Here is a 12996-nt window from a genome sequence, read left to right as displayed (position 1 = left end):
TCCACCATCTCTACTTCTTTGTTCCAGCTCTACTCTACATTCTTGTTTTACTCCCTTAAAAGTTGGTGTGTCTATGCTTTATTAAGCAGGCAGCTCAAGCTATTTGTTTCATTCTCGGCAATCAGCTGCAAGAATTATTATACCTCACAGTATTATTCCATTTTGGCCATATGGTTGAGCTTGGTCGAAGTTGCGCATGATGTAAACATGTTCTTAGATACATCTGGAGAAAACTATAGCATTTCATATGAATTGAAGAAAAGCATGCAAATCCGGCATATACACAAAATGGTGTGTTACCAAGCAGATCATCTGGATTGCAATGCGCTTTGAAAGACCAATATCTTCTCTCTTTTCGAGTTGGCCTTTGTGATAGTACCTCAAGTGTAATTCTCTTGCTCCTATACTACTTCCTGAGCACTTGAGGATAAATACATTACCAGCGAGCTGTACAAGAAGTTTCTCCTTGCAATTCCGTAGATCCGACTTTCTAGATTTGTTTCGGGGGAGTGAAGAGGTCTTTTATCTGCACAAATGTTCATTCACTTGTCGAGGCATGCATTCCATTTGTAACTCGCTTTGATTCCATGACAAGCATTGGTGTGATGAAGCCTTGATTACTTCCCTTCAAGGTGATGGAGGGTTGCTTTTCTTATGTCCCAATGACCATATTTCATGCCTTAGTATTGTGTAGTTGCACATTGGAAGTTGGTAAAATCTACACAAGGCATTTAGGGCACATGTATTCGAACTACCTCATTTGCATGCAAGTTTAAGAGAAGGGCATAAATGGCAATTTGGACTCCTCTCCATTGTGTAGCGTCATCCATCCATTTCAATCATCGGTAAATATTGGAAAGATACTTGATAAATAGTGTTTGTTTCTTTGACTCCAATGTCATTGCTTATAATTAACTTTTTATTCCAACGTTGCTATGTCTATTAGGGGGTTTGGAAGATCGACTAAGGCTTCTTCTAAAGTCTGAGTGTGCCTGCTCCCAATACTTGGGGAGCATTCAAGTTTTATATTGTTTTCTAAATTTCCATGCACATTCTTAGATGCATTCTTAAAATTTCCAAAATTGTAGAAATTTGTTTGAGAAGCTGAAACTTGAGTTAAGGAATGAGACTCCAAGAAGTCAAAAAGAGAACAATCAAACCTTGTTCTTACATCAATTAGATTAGATGTTCGTGACTAGAAGTCTCAGATAACGACTAGCCCTTCTTGATAACTCCTCATTTTCCATTTCTTTTTAGCATCCTTAACTCTCTGAAGTGTTTCAATTACTTATCGAGAGTAAGATCCTCTACTATGCACAGTGTTGCACCTTTCAAAAGTCTAGATTGGCAAAGGATTTTGCAAGTAAATATTCCAAGTAAAATATAGAGTTGACCTTTTATTTGACCATAGTTAAAGAGTTCCTTATTTAATTATGGTCAAAGAGTTCTTTTAATTTGGTCAAAGACACTTGACTTCGGTTGAGAAGGCCCGACTTTGGTTTGGGAGACTTGGTTTAGGCCAAGAGGGTTGACTTTAGTCAACCAAGATATTCCAACCTTGGTTGGAGAGATTTGGTTATAAATTGTGAGTCAAGGTGCCTTGATTGTCAATCCCTTAATTATGGTAAAAAAGGGTCGGCCTTGGTGAACCAAAGAAATTAATGTATGGGTGTGGACGGCCACGGACATTAGGAGTAGTCTTGAGTTTATTTTTGCATGCAAAAGCTTACAGTTAATGGGTGCCATGGTGGTGTGCTTCATTAAATTGTTATAGGTACCAAGAGGGGTTAAAGTGCCCTACTTTTAAGGGGCTGAGTATGCTTACCAAGAGAAATCTACAACAGCATGTTACCCAAGGCTTGGAAGCCTGCACTGCTGTCAATTCTTTTGGCGTATAGTTAGGAAATTGACACTCGGCACTTGCCAAGCATGGAGAGTTGATCTCCTTATAATTTTTAATTTTCTCATGTTTTGTATAAGCAGCCTTTGGCTGAGAACTCTGCACTCAGACTTTCACTTTGATAAACAAGGTGAATGATATTTAGTAATTCATAAGGCATGCCCAAGATCAAAAAAGTAAACTAGAGAGAGAGAGAGAGAGAGAGAGAGGGGGGGGGGGCAGGCCAAAGAGGACGAAGTCACTAAATGCATGCATTAAAGCCTCTTACAAAGAGCATACTTGGACCAATCACCTTGAAATAAAAAGAAATGTCTAAAAAAAAAGAAATGTCTAAAAAAATACCTACTTTACCTTTGGGAAGCGGCCAACCTTCCCTATACCCTTCCATAGGCAGTCCAAAAAATCCTATGGGGGGTCCAACCCATGTTGATTGTGGGGCCTTGTGCTATGTAGAGAGAGAATAGAGAGAGATGCATTTTGTTTGCATTAACCAGGTGCCTGCTACGTGAAGCCATCGTGAAGATTGTTGTGTTTCTGTGGATTGCACGTGGATATTGTTTGCATTGGTATCAGAGCACGGCTCATTTTTTGACGATCAAAAGCTACGAAGGAGTCTACGTAGATAATTTCTTGGCCACGACGAGTCATAATGAAATTAGTTAAACGCGAGGGGATTTGACTGTCGTATGCAACGCTCATTTGTACGGATTGATGATTAGTGTCAGTGGAGGGAAAGGAAGCCTGCTGCTGTCAAAAAGAACAGTTGAGCGCTAAAGGCAAGAGTCCACGCCAACAATTATTTCGCGAGCCTACATCAGGCTATCTGGAGGAGCCACGAGATATTAAATGTGTGGATGGCAGTGGAAGAAAATTGACGCTGTTACGTGAATATTCAGATCGTGTTGGCCAATTCGCCTAAGGTGCTCTATGCACACGTGGAAATTCTGTTGTAAGATGCATTTCTCCCATTGATGAAAGCATACAGTGACAGTTCTAGGCCATTATCCTCTCCAAGCCTTGTGATTTCTTTTCTGAGGAAGGTGATGTGAAATAGATTTGCCATAGCTTCCTCCAGCAGCACCTGCTCCTTGGATCATTGTTTGACCTTGGAATGCATAATTGAGCTCGAGTCGCAGTTTTGTGTTGATAATCATGGATTCGGGTTGAATAGAAGGCTGATATGGCCAACCAGTCTTGGTTTGGCTGACCATAGATTGAGGTATTGCCCAAGTTTGGGGGGGGGGGGGGGAAGAGAGAGTAGACACCTAAGTGGTTTCTTGCTCAAAATGACAGGCCCAATATGACATACCTGAGTGGTTTGATACCTATTTCAAAATTTTGGGGATTATGCCTTAAGTAGACAGCAAACTATTGGCACAAAGGGGGGAAAATTGTCAAAGGAAGCTCTAGATGCAATATACCTTCTGTTGAGGGATTTTCAAGCTGAACAGAAAAGACTGATCATTCTGTGGATTACTTAAATTTTCTCACCACCTGTGTGAGGGATGACAAATCTCACGGATGGCCTCACAGGAACATGCTTACTTACCCCAGAGGGGATTGCAGAGCCTGTTAAGGGAGCAGGATCTAGAGATGCAGATGCCTATAGAGCTTGTTAGCACAGCTAGTAGAAGCAAGGAAGGAACCACAAGAAAGAGATGAGCAGGAAAAGATCTTTAAGTTCAACCCCTTCTCCTTCCTCAGATGATGCACCCAAGAAAAGTAAGAAGCCTCGCCATGAGGGCAAGAAAATGAGGGAAAGAGATGACCATGAAGAGAGATATCATTGCAGGAACAGGAGGACCAGGCATCATGATAGATCCTCAAGTTCTTCTTCCTCTTCTTCCACCTCTTCATCTTCATCTTCTTCTTTTGGGTCATCGGCACCTAAGTCCAGAAAGAAGAGAACATCCAAACGAAAACATGCAGCAACTAAGGCAGCAAAGTCTCGGGATCTCAAAGAAGGTGGGAAGTCTGTACAATTTGTCAATGGCCATCAAGGTCCTATTGAGAAGGCTATGCGTGATGGAGTTTATGATTTTCAATCTTATGAGTGGCTATCGTGAGATTGAAACTGCACTATGTTGTGTTTTTAGAGGATGAGTTTGGGAATGTTCCTGGATTCATCTAGGTATATGCTTCTGCCGTATTAGCGGACATGCAAATTTCATATTGTGAAGCTTTTGTCCAAGTTGCGGCCTGTTGGTATTGCGATAATTCTTTCTATCTTAAATGGTGCGTTGCCCTATCAGCTAGATTTAGATTTAGATGCTCGTTTGGGAGAGATTAAAATGAAATCGTTTAGACTTCACAAGGAGTTGTAGCTTGAATGAAGAGATTTGGATTACTTTTTGATTGGCCTTCTCCTTTAGTGCTAGGCCTTCTCCTTTAGTGCTAGCCTTCGTCATGGCTGAGTTTGCCCTTCACCTCCGGAGTGCCGACAGAAACTCAATACGAAGACTTTGTATAAATGGATGCTCAAGTATGTGTGGGTGTGTGGATTTGTATGTGTGAGAGCATACTTTTATACGAGAGCATACTTTTATACTATGGTCTACACCCACAGTTGGGCGCTCATGACATCAGTGGGGATGTCATAGTAGCTAGTCCCTGCTATGCGTGATGGAGTTTATGGTTTTCAATCTTATGAGTGACTATCGTGAGATTGAAACTGCACTATGTTGTGTTTTTAGAGGATGAGTTTGGGAATGTTCCTAGATACATCTAGGTATATGCTTCTGCCGTATTAGCGGACATGTTCACCTTGTGAGGTTTTCGTCCAAGTTGCGGCCTGCTGGTATTGCAATCTTAAATGGTGCATTGCCCTATCAGCTAGATTTAGATTTAGATGCTCGCTTGGGAGAGACGAAAATGAAATCGTTTAGACTTCACAAGCAATTGTAGCTTGAATGAAGAGATTTGGACTACTTTTTGATTAGCCTTCTCCTTTAGTGCTAGCCTTTGTCATGGCTGAGTTTGCTGTCATAGACTTCGTCTATCCTAGTCCTTTCTTTCGCCTAAATCTCTCCTTCGTCGTTGAAAAATAGTCACGGGCGATGGCTTTTCAGTTATTCCTCCGAGCCAATTCACATGGATAGTAGTCGTCAGATACATACGTTATTTCATTCATTAGTACTTATCCATGAGACCCTCATCTCCCTAGATAGTTCTCCTTGCCAAATGTCAGCATTTTGACCTCTCCACTTGGTGCACCCTTTTACCCCTCTCTTGGGCACATTAAAACCCACTTGCCCCTTGGCATTATTGCACATTTAGGTGCACCTAGGCCTTAGCACTCAGAACTATCTAGTCAATGCCATTCCGCCCTCACCTAGGACCTTGGCAGTTACTTCTCTTGACCATTTCAATTACGCACATTAACTATTACAAAAGTTGGTCATCTAAGAGAAAATGCCCACCGATCTATCCGAGGTCATGCTATCCCGGCTAGAGCATAACATTCTTCCCTCTTCAAGCATCAGCGTCCTCGATGATGAAATCTGGGAAAGCTCTCCGTAACTGGTATATGGATTCCCAGGTAGCTTCCGATAGAGGCTGACCATGCCATGCAACCAACACCGTGGGTATCTTCCGATTTCGTATCTGCATTGTTCCTCGGTCCAGGATTCTTGTTGGCTGGCGCCTTGCAATATCCTCTATCTCCTGAAACAAAACCACACCTTCGATTAGTGAGTCACCTGTATGGAAAAATTTCTTTAAGCGCGAAACATGAAAAACCGGATGCACCTTACACCCCTGTGGCAATTCTAACTTATAGGCTACACTGCCTATTCTCTTTAGAATTAACCACGGCCCACAGTATCGAGGTGATAACTTAGCACACTCTCCTGAAGTCAACGACTTCGAGTGCGAAGGAACTCTGAGAAAAACTTTTTCTCCTTCTTCAAATACTCTTATAGACCGATTTTCATCCGCATACACCTTGGCTCTATCCATAGCCTGGCGGATATTAGCTCTCGCAAGTGCTAGCATCTCCCGCATCTGAACTACAAAGTTCGCGGCACTAGGCACTTTCTGAGGTACTCCAACTATAGTCGGATTGGCTGGTCTATAACCATAGTTCAACTCAAACGGACTGAACCCGGTAGATGAATGTTTTCTATCATTGTAGGCAAACTCTAACAATGGCAACCACTTGTCCCATGTATGTTGCCTCAATGACACATATGCCCTCAGCATATCCTCTAAAGTTTGGTTGACTCTCTCCGTCTGACCATCCGTCTCAAGATGATCCCCACTACTCATCCCCAACTCAGTCCTTAGTGTCTCAAATACCGCTGTCCAAAAATGACCGGTAAATCTTTCATCTCTGTCTGACACTATGGATCTAGGCAATCCATGCAGACGAAATATATGTCTAATAAACAAATCCGCCACTTGCGGGGCACTAACAGACTCTCTAGTCGGAATGAAGTGAGCCATCTTGGTTAGACGATCAACCACCACAAGGATAGAATTATACCCTCCTTGTGTTGCAGGTAGCCCTACAATAAAGTCCATGGAAATGCTCTCCCACTTACTTAGTGGTATCTCCAAGGGCTGTAAAAGTCCGGGTGGCTTCACCCGCTCGGCCTTGCTTACCTGACACGAGAAACACCGTGTCACATATTCATGAATATGCTTTTTCATCTTTGGCCAAAAGAAATCTCGCTTCACGAGATCATATGTCTTCTCGACACCTGGATGTCCCGCACATGGGCTATCATGGCATTGTCGAATGACTCTCTGCTTGAGATCATTCTGACTAGGTACTACAACCTTGCCATTTCTAACTAGCATACCATCCCTTATGGTATATCTTGCATAAGTTTGGCCTTTTCTGGATGCCAGGTCATCTTTTTCACTTTCCTCGGGTTTTAATACACGAGCCTTAGGCCATAAGCTCTGGACAAACTCGTCCACTTTCTGAGTTTCTCTGATCTCGGCCATTAGAGCACTCTCTAATACCGTGAAACTCAGGTTGTGCATAATGCGAGACAACGCATCAGCCACCTTATTGTCTTTTTCTCTTCGGTACCGAATCGTTAGATTAAACTCCTGCATGAGCTCTGCCCACCTAGCTTGGCGGCCCCTCAAGTCAGGCTGTTTACAAAAATGTTTCAGAGTATCATGATCCACATCCACATAAAACTCTGAACCATACAAATAATGCCTCCATGTTTTCAAAGCATGGATAACTGCATACAACTCTAATTCATGAGTTGGCAAATTCCTTTGAGAGGGAGAAAGCTTCTTGCTTTCAAAGGCTACTGGCCTTCCCTCTTGAAGGAGGACTGCTCCTACCGCAATGCCACTTGCATCGGTTTCTAGGAACAACGGTTTCTGGGGATCAACTATTTTTAACACCGGTCCTGAGACCACAGCTTGTTTTATGGTGTTAAAACTTTCTTGTTGATTCTGTCCCCAAATAAAAGGTACTTTATCTGAGGTCAGATCAGTCAATGGCGATACTATTCTGGAATATCCTTTGATATGTCTTCTATAAAACTGGACAAATCCCAAGAATGATCGCAACGCGGTCAGACTCTGAGGGATTGGCCAAGTTAGTATCGCAGCTACTTTCTTCGGATCCATTTCTACCCCCTGTGGAGTAATTATGAACCCTAAGTACTCAAGCCTAACCATACACAGTATAGTTTTCTTCTTATTCACATAAAGACTGGCTTTCCTCAAAGTACTGAACACTATTCTTAAGTGTTCACGATGTTCAGTAACACTTTTACTGAATATCAAGATATTGTCAATAAAATGTACTACGAACTTTCCGATATACGGACGTAGTAAATCGTTCATAAGCATGACGAAGGTCGATGGAGCATTGGTAAGTCCGAAGGGCATTACCAAAAACTCATAATGACCAAACCTGCTTCTAAAAGCGGTTTTATGCACATCCTTGGCTCTAATCCGGATTTGATGGTAGCCACACTTAAGATCTATCTTACTGAAAATCACGGCTCCATGTAATGCATCTAGCAAATCATCAATCCGAGCCATCGGATACCTGTGCTTAACAGTGATATTATTCAATGCTCTGTAATCTATACAGAGGCGAAACGCATCATCCTTTTTCCTCTTTAATATCACTGGCGAAGCAAAAGGTGAGAAACTTGGTTGAATCTGCCCCAACTTGAGGTATTCTTCCAGTTGCCTACGCACCTCCGCTTCTTCAGCAAAACTCATTCTATAGGGAGGTCTATTTATAGGTTCTGCCCCCGGGATCAGTTCAATCTTATGCTGAACTTTCCGCTTTGGAGGTAACCCATAAGGTAGTTCATCCCTAAAACATTCAGAGAACTTCTCTGTTATAAGATTAGCCAGCTTGGCCATCTCACCACTTTGCGTAACATCAGTGCTAGCCGAAGACTCATCCACCGACTGTACCGATGCTGTGCAAAGGAATAAAAACTCGACTTTAGCCTTTCTGATTTCCATCACGGAAACCAACGGTCCCTGAGGTATATCTTTTTCACCTCGTAAGACATAAAGCACATCATTCATCTTGAATTGATATACGTGCTTTTTCCAATCAATGGCTGGATTCGTCCTAGAATGCCACGCCATTTCCAGGGCTATATCTGCATGAGCAAGCTTGGTTATTTCAAAATCAAGCTTCTCAGCATAGTCTTGAATCCGAAGCTCCAACTGGGTAACCCTTTGGTCCCATACTTCAGTTGAACTTGCATCTGCCATCCTGACTGTATACGCATAGTCAGATGGACTTGTCTTTAATTTCAGCCTCTTCACGAGCTTGGAGTTAATCACATTGTGAGTTGACGTCGAGTCAAACAACACAATGACATCATGACTGGCCACTTGCCCTTTCATTTTAATTAACTCCGTATCATTGAAGGCTGTATACCCCGTTGCTGCGGGCTTAGATAGGATGTTATCAGGTGCACTCGTCACTAACTTAGCAACAGATACACATAACAAACAAGGTACTAACCTCTGAGAAGGTCCCGCCAGTTGCATCTGCATGTGTTCCGCATTGGGACTCTCCTGCATTTCTATGTCGCATTCAGATATTATCATATTAGCCGTGCGACGATCTTTATTCAGTGGAGAATCCTTCCACTGATGTCGCTGAAGGCAGCCGAAGCACAATCCTTCTTTCCTAGCTTTCTCTTTTTGTTCAGGGGTCAACGAGGACTTTGACCAAGCCCGGGCTGCCATTGGAGTTATTTTCCTTTTCACCCCAACGGTGGTACTTGTCTTTACTGGTCCCTCAACCGGCTTCACCTGCTTGGTTTGGCCACTTGGCTGTGAGACACTTGTCTTTGAAACCCATTTCCTCGGAAATCCCCCTTTTTTCGGGTACTCATACTGAGTCCCTGCCTGCACAAATCCACCAGATCTGCCTCTGGCATCCTCATAGTTCAAGGCTACTGCAATAGATTCATCTAATGTAGTCACATATTTAGCCCGAACTTCCATTTTGATCTTGTCGTTTAGTCCATAGATATAGTCCTTTAACTGAACCGACATAGGGAGAGGGTCTGTTATTTTCATGACAGATTCTCTGAATTTGTCAGTGTACTCTGCCACTGACAAGCTCCTCTGACGAAGATTTCTATAAGCATCCCAAGCTCGGGATTCTTCATCAGGTGGGAGAAAGTGTTTCTTGAATTCAGCTTTAAACCCTTCCCAGGTGGTTGGAGCAACTTGATCCTTCTGTTGCTTTATCCACCATCTGTCCGCTGCCTCAATAAACAGGTGTGTGGCCTCGCGGATTTTCTTTAGATCGGATCTAATTTCACAAATGGCGAAGGCTTTTTCCCACTTGTGTAACCAAACCTCGATCACATCAGAGCTACGCTCGGTCATCCGACCAGCGTACTTCTCTGGTCTATAATTAGCAATATTAGGCACTTTGACCCTTGCGCGCTCTAAGGAATGTATACTGGGCTCTGGCTCTGCTGGAGCTTTGCCCTTATCAATCCTAGACGGTCTAGCCGACAAGGCTTGCACCATCTCCCTGATCTCATTTTGACCAGCATTTACTTGAAGCTGCTGGTTCATAATCTGCTGTAAAGCATCCTCTAATATCGAAATCCTACCAATCAAAGTAGGTGCTGCTTGATGTGACATCTGTTGTGTAGACTGTACTCTAGACTCACTAGGACTCACTCTTGAATTCTGCCCTTCTGCTTCCATAGGTTCACAGTGGAAGATGGGTTTTTTTTTTTTTTTCCTTCTCTTTTTTTTCTCTTTTTTTTAAAAAAAATAAATAACCTAAATAACCAATATATACACCCTTCACTTCTGTCCTGCTTTCCTCTTTTAAAAAAAAAAAAAATGCAGAAATAACCGGACCAATTGAAACCCAAAAAAAAACTGTACAGGGGAAAGAGCTCCCTGATAAAATAATCTGACGTTGCGGAACCTAGGCGAGCGTTGCCTCACGAGAGAAACCAGGCAGCCCAGTGGTTGGAGGTCCAAGCCCAAAACGATGGCTCAGTAATAGATCTGCATCACCAGAGTCGCCCTTTTTTCTTCGCACGCAGGGATGCCAGCAGTTGCCCCAACGACCCCTTTCCAAAATGTGTCGACGTCCGCTCGAAACCGGCGAAGTCAATAGCTTCGTTTACCCGTCACCACCTTGGACTGCTTATCCACCTTAATCAATCGTAATAGACTTCACTACCTACCGTCCGTCTACGTAGCCCCTTCACGCACAACCTTCATAGGCCACGGTGACCTTTGATTTCGATGCTCAGGTATGCGCGTCACTCGCGCTTCCACGACTCATCTCTGCCTACTAATAACCAGTCATATTCCAAAGCGGAACAAACAGGTTAACTCTCGCTCGAGGCGATCCAACCTTGTCATCGTCTAGCAAGCTTAGGCGTAAAAAACGAAGCTGTAGAGCTCGATGAAGGGAGTTACGCTTAAGTAACTGCGTATGCGACGGTGTGGTTGGAGGAGACAAAGTTCTTCGTCTTTGCTAGCGCCATAGCTCGGCTCTCAAGATTCAAAATTTACAGTGCTTCTCATCCATAGATTTCGTTGTAAATTACAAACTCCCCCTTCATCCTCTAGCCTTGCTCTGATACCAAAATGTCATAGACTTCGTCTATCCTAGTCCTTTCTTTCGCCTAAATCTCTCCTTCGTCGTTGAAAAATAGTCATGGGCGATGGCTTTTCAGTTATTCCTCCCAGCCAATTCACATGGATAGTAGTCGTTAGATACATACGTTATTTCATTCATTAGTACTTATCCATGAGACCCTCATCTCCCTAGATAGTTCTCCTTGCCAAATGTCAGCATTTTGGCCTCTCCACTTGGTGCACCCTTTTACCCCTCTCTTGGGCACATTAAAACCCACTTGCCCCTTGGCATTATTGCACATTTAGGTGCACCTAGGCCTTAGCACTCAGAACTATCTAGTCAATGCCATTCCGCCCTCACCTAGGACCTTGGCAGTTACTTCTCTTGACCATTTCAATTACGCACATTAACTATTACAAAAGTTGGTCATCTAAGAGAAAATGCCCACCGATCTATCCGAGGTCATGCTATCCCGGCTAGAGCATAACATTTACCCTTCACCTTTGGAGTGCCGACAGAAACTCAATACGAAGACTTTGTATAAATGGATGCTCAAGTATGTGTGGGTGTGCATAGTAGCTAGTCCTTGCTATGCGTGATGGAGTTTATGGTTTTCAATCTTATGAGTGACTATCTTGAGATTGAAACTGTACTATGTTGTGTTTTTAGAGGATGAGTTTGGGAATGTTTCTGGATTCATCTAGGTATATGCTTCTGCCGTATTAGCGGACATGCAAATTTCACCTTGTGAAGTTTTCGTCCAAGTTGCAGCCTGCTGGTATTTCGATAATTCTTTCTATCTTAAATGGTGCGTTGCCCTATTAGCTAGATTTAGATTTAGATGCTTGTTTGGGAGAGACTAAAATGAAATCGTTTAGACTTCACAAGCAGTTGTAGCTTGAATGAAGAGATTTGGACTACTTTTTGATTAGCCTTCTGCTTTAGTGCTAGCCTTCGTCATGGCTGAGTTTGCCCTTCACCTCCGGGAGTGCCGACAGAAACTCAATAGGAAGACTTTGTATAAATGGATGCTCAAGTATGTGTGGGTGTGTGGATTTGTATGTGTGAGAGCATACTTTTATACTATGGTCTACACCCACAATTGGGCGCTGATGACGTTAGTGGGGATGTCATAGTAGCTAGTCCCTGCTATGCGTGATGGAGCTTATGGTTTTCAATCTTATGAGTGACTATCATGAGATTGAAACTGCACTATGTTGTGTTTTTAAAGGATGAGTTTTGGGAATGTTCTTGGATTCATCTAGGTATATGCTGTCTATAAGGCAATTTGATGCTACTTTGGTAAAGAGAAGTTTCAGGAGTTTTCAAAACTGCATAGCTTGCATATCGTCTCCTCTTACCCCCCTCTGGTTCGTTTCAACTTGTAGATCATAAGAATTGACTCTTACCCTTCATATCATTTGCCTTTTAAGCGTCGAGATTGCATATTGAAGGTAGTTTTGTTCTCCATAAACAAGCATTGGGTTATTTCTTTCGATTCTGCCTACATTTTTTCTGTTGTATTTTGTTGCACTACCCCTTTATTGCTACTACTTCTTCTGATATGTCTTTTATAGTCATTCCCGCTTTCTTCAATTATTATGGCCTCTCCTTGGACCATTGTTTCCCTCTCGTTGCTTTTAGAACCTTTTGGGGCAGCCGCGCCTTTTTCACTCTGTTAATATAATGAAGAAATTGGTAAAGTACTTTCCTTTTTAGAGGGAGCATTACTACTTGTCATTCCCCGATTTCTTGGGGGCAACCTAAGGCATGGGCTGCCACATGGCATGCCCATGCAAGTCCTTTTGGAAAGGAAGGTCTTAGAAGGCCAAGGAAAAAGAAAAGGTAACGGGATTTTTATGCAAAGGGAGGAGGCGTTGAAAAGGATCGCGAGCTGGTGACCGTACGTTAGTATGGAAGCTTTTGTGGAGTGGGGTGCAGTGGCAAGCACGGACGGGCCATGGAGAGGAAACCTGCTGAGTATGGACTGTACGGACAGTCCGAACGCAAGCATTACCGTATGGCT

The 12996-nt window shown here is 43.0% G+C and overlaps 1 protein-coding gene across 1 annotated transcript in view; it reads left to right on the top strand.

Annotated features, from left to right (window-relative positions):
* The window catches only part of LOC147901106 (calmodulin-binding transcription activator 3-like), a 74012-nt gene that overhangs the window by 1007 nt on the left and 60009 nt on the right, over nucleotides 1-12996 (top strand). The window lies entirely within an intron of this gene.

The sequence above is a fragment of the Dipteris shenzhenensis genome, chromosome 6 (assembly GCF_047967505.1).
Source record: "Dipteris shenzhenensis isolate YYH24624 ecotype China chromosome 6, Dip_SZ_1.0, whole genome shotgun sequence".
Classification (NCBI taxonomy): Eukaryota; Viridiplantae; Streptophyta; class Polypodiopsida; order Gleicheniales; family Dipteridaceae; genus Dipteris; species Dipteris shenzhenensis.
This window is presented reverse-complemented; position numbering and strand designations above follow the sequence as displayed.